Below are 7,499 nucleotides of genomic sequence, written 5' to 3' on the forward strand. Positions count from 1 at the left end.
GCCGCTGCCCTCTGCGCTTCTCCCCGCGCGGCCCCCGCGCCAGACGGCCCTCCCCCGGGGCGCGCACGCAGACCGAGGTAAGAGCCGCAGGAGCGAACAATGTGCCTCTGTGCCCGGCTTTGGAGACCTGTTTGCTTTGCGCCTCCTGCCCGCGGGTGGATGCAGGAGGTGGAGGGAGCCGCGGGTTAGTTGGGGCTCGGCTGTTATGTTCGGCCGGGCCAGGGGGAGACCCGCACTCGCCCGGACTGCTCCCCTCCCCCCTTCCCCCCACTGCCTCTCCGCAGAAATCGATACGCCGAACTCTCAGGCTGGTCCAGCCTGCCTGTCCTCTCGTGGAGCTGTATTAACGTTCCCGAGCATCAGTCTCGTAGCTGGGGACGGCGGGGGGCTGCGGGGTGTAGTGGTGGTGGTGCGGAATCGGGCTGCCAAAACCATGCATTTTTTGATTTCCTGGGGTCGGAAGGTGCCGCTCGTCCTTTCCCAGGCGGGCTGGGGAGGAAGAGTGAGACGCGCCCTTGGCGGGGCTTCTGTGCCTGGCGGGGAGCGTTTTGCCCCCACCGCCAGCTCATCCCGGCCTGCAGACGGGTCCCGGCTGCGAGTGGAGCGGAAGGCAGAGCGCCAGGAGCGAGTTCAGGGCAAGTGGACGGCGGGGGAGGGCTCGGGTGAGTTGTTGCGGGTTGTTATTTCTGCTTGTCGATGGTTAGGTGGCGTGGAGAGGCGAGGATGACAGCAAAGCGCAGCCAGATGTGGCCCGGCCGGCTCTGGGGCTGGCAACGATTAGGGGCGGCGGGCTGCCGGTGCCGGGGCTGCCGCGCGGGGCGGGAAGGCGGCGGAGCCGGGACCCGGCGGGCCTTAGGGGAGGGTGTCTCCCCGACCCGCAGTGAGAGGGCAGCAGCGGGCCGTGTTGGGCCTGCGGGAGGAGTGACCGGGTGTGGGCTCCTGGGGCGGCAGTGGGACAGATCGCCTAAGGGAACCTGGTTTGTGGGACGAGGGGGTGCCTGATAGGCAGCGGGCGCGAGCAGAGGGCGTGGGAGGAGCGCGAGGAAAGGGGAGACCCCCAGGCTAACCGACTGTGGCTGTTTGATTGGCTGGGGCGACCCTCAGGCGAAGAGGCGAGGGCCAGCCGGACGGCTGAAGCGCAGCTGCAGTGTGGAGGCACGCTCGCCAGACTTCTTCGCGTGGGACCAGCAAAGTTTGTTCCTTTCGCCCAACTACGGACGCTGGGTTAGGGGAAATCGCTTGGAAGCTTTCCTTAGTGCCAGAGTGTCGCTGAGTGCATGCTGTTTTTGTAAAGAAATTCTCTGTTCACTCTGTCCTCTCAAAGCACAGTTAAAGGGACACGTTCTGCGGTATCAGTCTTAGCTTTCTCGAGCTTCTAGGGACTTGTGCTCCTTCATCTTTTACTCCCGTCTCCGACCCCTTCGTTCCGTGCGTCGTCTTGATGGCACGGTGTTGTCTCAGATTCAGACCGAAGAAATGTTTTCCTACTGTTTCTTGAAAGGTGTCAGGCTGCTTACTTAGCAGCTTCTCCAAGCAGCCTGGGAGCGTCTGAGCCGCAGCCACCAACCATATGGTTCCTGTTACAAAGGCCAGGTTCTGAGGCTCCCTCCTCCCCACCCCGCCCCCAATTCTTTGATTTTCTTCTGCATTCTTTACAGTTTGTGTACTTCTCTTTTCCTCTTTCCAGACGCATAGGTTTAACGGACGTAGTTGGTCCATTCATTTCCCTGGCACTATTTGTGTCTGGAACGAGCCCCACCGAGGGTGCGCGCGGCTCACCTCTAGTTGCGCAATGAAGAAAGAAAGTCACATCCGTTTGGTAAATAATTACCTGTTTGGGGGTGTCTCTTATTAACTCAGATTTGATCTTGGGCAGACCTTAAAAGATAGGTACCAAAGGCAATATGCGTCCTTAGAGGAAAAACAGATTAGTTTTTGTAGTGTCTATGGCATCATGCCAGGTTGTTGGAACTGTTTGGACTTTGAGTAAAGGTAACTTTGTAACTTTAAATTTAGTGTCTGTAATGCTTGGGAAACCCTGGTTAGAAAATGTACTGTTCAGGTGTGTTATGGGACTTTTTGTTGTCCCTCCCACCACCCTCCAATAAATTTATGCGTGATAGAAAGAATACTACAGAACAAATGTTCTGTTGTTTAGTTTCTACAGACATTCCGATTCTCTCCTTTTGTTGCTTGTCTCTAAAAGAGGTGCCATTTCACATCATTCTGCACAAATTGTTTGAATTAATGCAAGTGTGAATTCTTACCGTTTGAAGGGGACTATTAGCATATCAAAGGTTTCTTAGCTTCAGCTCAATTGAGAAAACTTCAGCCTGTCTTCCATTTGCTTCCAAGCGAGGCCCAAAGGGCAATGAGAATTGTAAAGGGTAAAAATAGGGAGGTGGATTCAGGCTGTGTTTCTGAACTTTTACTGTTTTGTAATTATGTGAGCCAAAAACATTGTCTGTTGCTGTGGAGCCCTTGCAAATGGCAAGACGATTATTTTCTATTGATAAATGGTTTGTTCCTAGAAAAAGGGTGACCTTTTATTTCATGATAGTCACTGTTGCCTGTCTTTTGGGGTTCCTTTAGTAGTAGAGAGAGTGAGAAAGCCTTTTCCTTCTAACTTAATGCTTTTCCAGGGCCTCCACTTTGTTGTATTAGTAAAACAAGAAAGGCTTATAATTAGTCCATAAAACAATAAAAATGTTGTGATGAAAGAACACTCATTTCCATGTGCAGGAAACTTTATATACTTGCAACATTAGTAGGGGAAAAAAGGCAGGGGAGGATGTGCAAAAATTAAAAACTCAAAATGAACTTTGTAGCCCAACCAATATTGCAGTTGTAAGCTTGGGAAATGTTTCTCAGTGATAAAGACCCACATTGTTAAGAATTTTACTTAAATATGAGCAATTCTGTTTAAATATTGATTATTTTGTTTTAAAATTATTGTATTTTGTCAGACACAGTAAACTACTATTGAGGTTAAAGTTGACTTTTCAAAAATATTGATAGTTTATTTGCTCTTGCTTTTTTATCTTTGTAGAGAGAGATATTCTTTGAATTTCTTTTAACAACACAAAATCTGAAGGAAGAAACAAGACCAAGTTCTTGGGTCATGGGTCAGTTTATGAAGCAAATGAGTCAAGGGAGAAAAACTTACCTTCAACTTCTGGGGGTGAATTAGTTTTATTTATTTAACTTAAAATCATACAAAACCAAGTTTTAAGGAGAAAATGACATTCATTGAAGGGTTTGGAGATTTGTAGGCTCATTTTTCTTCTTTTTTTTTTTGGTTTTACCTTTGATGGTTGGTTGCTTTTGAATGTGAATTTATATCCCTTCATAGGAGGAGGGTTTATTTACTAATATTCAGACTCCTTACTTTTAGTTTAATAGTAAAAGTGAATTATAACATAACAATTTTGGGGAGGGGGAATCATCATTAATTGCCAGACATTTTTAGTCTTTGGTTTAAAAGGGTGATTTTTTTTTCCAGATTAAGATTGAGGTTTTTTAGTGTCATTCAAATTGTATATCATTACCCTGCAATCATCTTATGATCATTTATTTATTTGATTCCTTCACTTGTCTAAGAATTAGTACTTCAGTGGTTAAAAAAAAAAGCCCACATTGATGTAATTGCTATTATTGCACTTAAGTTGCTGTTAACTAGTCTGCTTTGAATGTAGACTGTTATAAAGAAAATACATTATCCTTTCAACTATTAGTGATAACCTAAAACTTGTCTTGAAAATATCGCGCTTCATTTTATATGGTGGCGATCTTGAATTCAGCAAATCTTTAAAGGTGTGAAATGCAGTGAAAAGATTTTTCAACATTTAGTTGACAAAATTGGACTACTTAGAAAAAAATTAATGTGTTGTTGAAGCATTTCAGCTACCATTTTCAATCACTGGGTTACTCTGTGTTGGCAATAGAAAACAAATTGAGAAATGCAGATAGTTCTGGGAGCAGGTACTTGTAGAAATCAGAATATTGAATCATGTGGGGTAGAACAAACCAATTACTTCAAGTTTTGACTTGAGAATTTCCAATAAATATAATATTTTCCAGGCTTTTGACTCTCTGCTTATTAGTGGACTTACATCAAAGAAGACAACAGAACTTCCAAATGTTATAAAAGCTAATATAAATACACAGATTTCACATGCAGATTTAAGACAAGCGGTTGGAGTTTTTATTGCTGCAATTTTCACAATCAACAGAAACGTTAACACCAAGCTTCTGGGTGTTTCCTTTCTTAGAATGAGCAAGAACAGAACCTTAAAACCAAAGTTTACTTAGGGTTAGATCTTTCTTTGATCATTATCAAAGCTTTCTGTGTTTCATTAAAATATTTATAATAGTATTTCAGTGTCTTAAGTAATGTGTGTGTATGCGGACTGAGATTGAGATGTTGTGAAGGTCAAGAGGTAACTGTACAAATCTGCTAACCGCAGTAATAAAACGTTGCTGCTTTATTTTCTATCAAAATGCTTATTTGGCCTTTGTGAATTAAGTATTCAAAGAACACTTACCTTATTGACAGGTGTAGTATGGGATGAAGAGAGCATTGCAGATATTCCAGGGTTTGAGCTGACCATGGTGGAACCTACCTAAGAGAAATCTGTTTTCATTGAACAGGAATCCATACCATTGGCCCAATTGCTGATATTTAAGAACACAGATTAAATGTGTACTTAGTTTAGGAATGAGATTATAGCTTTGGAAATGAAAGAGTTAAACATCATCTAAAGTGCTATTTTTTACAGAAAGTTTCTTCAAAGATTGTAGCCCTTAACTCCTTTTGATGTTCCACTGTATCTGATTTTGAATCTTGAAGGGAAAGTACACATTGGATCTCTTTTTGTCTGCTTTTCTGCAGAAAAGATTCATGTTAAAAAAAAAAAGTTCAATTATTTTTAAGGTAATATTTTGCAGAAATAAAATACATAATTATAAAGAAAGATTTATGTAAAAATGCCTACCTAAAAACTTCTTAAATTCATGATTTCTATGAAACACTAAAAATAGAAGCATTGTTATTAGACCTGAAAAGGACTTAAAAGCTTGTTAAGCTGTTCGTCTTATTAGTTTCAGTGATTTAAATACATGCTTATATTACCTAAGTAGATAATTGTTTTGGAACTGTTTTTAAGAAAGACTAAAATATTTGTATTTCAAAATTGGTTAAGATAATAGTTAACTTTTGTCTCACATAACACATTATTCTATAGCCCCACCCAAATATTCATCTCTTAAAATAATTCTTATTTGGAAGTTAAGATTTAAGTGTTTAATTACTCACATTACTATAATTAGACAATGTTTTTAGAAAAAGAAATTGGACATTGAGCATATTCTCTTAAAAATCTTTGTTACTGAAGATGCTCTCAAACATAGGTCAAGTAATGATTATTATTTTATTAATATTTTAAGAAAAAGCATAGGGAAATGACTTAGCATGGCAAAGAATAATTAATTATTGGAATTAGAGAATTAGAATCCTAAAATAATGACATCTTTCTTGATCTAGTGTGATAATTTTTAAAGGAATAACCAGAAATAACCAGGATGTGTGATTCCTAAATTTTATTCATGATGTCACTTTGGTATTTTGATTTTATATTGTAGATTTTGATAAATATATGTTATAAATTAAGGAAATTTATGTTATTTTCATGCAAATAGTTTTTTTTAAGATAATATTCTGCCATAAGAAAAGGTCCTGATCAACCAAAAGTAATTTTAAAGAAAAAATTTTTAGATCATTTACTTGATGGACTAAATGTAGATATGTTAAATTTAATATGTTACTTTTTAGTATATTTTTTACTCAATTTTTAGAAAGCTTATTTTCCCCCTAAAACCCCTCATATTTGGCCAACAAATTTTATCTAAAGGGAAAAAAAATGGATGGAATGAAGGAACAGCACGTAACACCTGCAAGTAAAGTGTAGCTGATAGCAAAATGCTATTGATTGCTTCAGAAGCACGGAGCAAGTTTAAATACAATTTGTTTAATTACAACCAAAATGTAGTTTTATGAAGTAATATAGTTTGTCTTCATAGAGGATTTTATGCATTGTGTGGTGGTAAGTAAAATCCCATCACAGTTGTATAAATTTGTTCAATTACCAGAACGGCTAAAAGAAAAAAAAAATCAATTTAGGTTGAAAAGCAACAGAAATTAGATTACCTTAGTTAGGAGGAACTTGCCAGCAGTGTCTAAATTGCTTAATAATATCAAAAGTCACCATGTTTTACAGTGTAAGGATATTGGCGCCTCTTTTAATATGCATACATTTGTTTCCTAGGTGACTTTCAGCCTTTCAGTTTTGTTTTTTGGAAGCTATTGTATGACTTGTAAGAAACTATTTCTACATACACATGTTCATTTGTTTTAGAGGTTTGCTTTTGCTAGTAGTAGGTCTTCTCGATTTCCAGAATCTGCCGTCAATGGCTATCTCAGGTTAGTATAGTGAAGTATCAGTAAAATAAGCCTAGCCCATCAGAAAGGATTACTATGACAGGTTATATCAATAGATTGAAACATTTTAGAAATTTTTTTATTGCTGAGCCTAGAATTTTATCAAATTCTACATCTTAAATTCTTGTAGCAAGAAAGTAACATGGGCTTCTTCCAGCAGAGAGCTGGGCACCTGTTTTATTGCTACCTTGATTCATTCTGGCACCCAGATTTACTGAAGTGCTAGAACAGACAGAACCGCTGCTCAAAGCCACCAGGCTGTTTTTAGGTCATGAAGTCAACTTCCAGGAATTTCTGGGGAAACCAGTTGAAAAGGGAGGACAAATGTCACTTTAAATAGAGATGTTTAAATCAGATTTCTGCCTGAGGGTAAAATTTAGGTCTGTTTTAGCCCGGATGTAATGTCTCCCTCTACAGAGCACAGCATTAATCACGACCTGACAAGAAAACGTATGCTGAGCAAAACGGGCCCCTGTTGGTCTTGTCATTGATTTTTCCAATCTGTGAGGAGTACATTATCAACATTAAAATTCACATGCAGGGATTACACCTTAATCTCTGAATTTCAGTATTGAAATTAGTTGCTTTAAAAGAAGCCTTTTTAAAACTTAAAAAAAAAATCGTTGCAAGACTTTTTAAGGATAGATTCGATATTTAAATAAAGACATAAATAAAAGGTTGAATTAGCAGGCAGGTTAAGCAGAAGCTAACTTCCTGAAATATATTATTAAGTCTTAATTCTATTTTAAGATCATTAAGTAACTTCAAACATGTTTTTATTTTTTAAATGTTAGTAGAAAATGTGGATAAAATTGAGCTATTAGATTTTGGCTCTAAGAGGTGGGAAAAGTTGGAAAGATGGTTAACATTAGACTTAGCATCAATTCAAATGCATGCAATTTGTTAAATCACAAAGAGGCATAACCCTGTGTCATTTTCTGAATGAATAAGGATGGAAATCTTTAGCCATCCTCGTAGGAATTCAGCCATCTTAGTGTAGGGA

The 7,499-nt window shown here is 39.6% G+C and overlaps 1 protein-coding gene across 9 annotated transcripts in view; it reads left to right on the forward strand.

Moving 5' to 3' along the window:
- The window catches only part of ADGRL2 (adhesion G protein-coupled receptor L2), a 251,158-nt gene that overhangs the window by 41,721 nt on the left and 201,938 nt on the right, over nucleotides 1–7,499 (forward strand). For 2 of the 9 annotated variants that reach the window (XM_027775243.1, XM_027775242.1), the window contains exon 1: nucleotides 57–77. The exons of 1 other annotated variant lie outside the window; for it this stretch is intronic. The gene's annotated coding sequence lies outside the window, so the exon portion shown is untranslated. Of the gene's footprint in view, nucleotides 1–26; nucleotides 78–7,499 lie in introns of those variants that run through there. 6 more of the 9 variants (XM_027775245.1, XM_027775246.1, XM_027775247.1 and 3 more) reach the window with 6 other exon arrangements.

This window comes from Tupaia chinensis, unplaced genomic scaffold (genome assembly GCF_000334495.1).
Source record: "Tupaia chinensis unplaced genomic scaffold, TupChi_1.0 Scaffold000534_1, whole genome shotgun sequence".
NCBI lineage: Eukaryota > Metazoa > Chordata > Mammalia > Scandentia > Tupaiidae > Tupaia > Tupaia belangeri.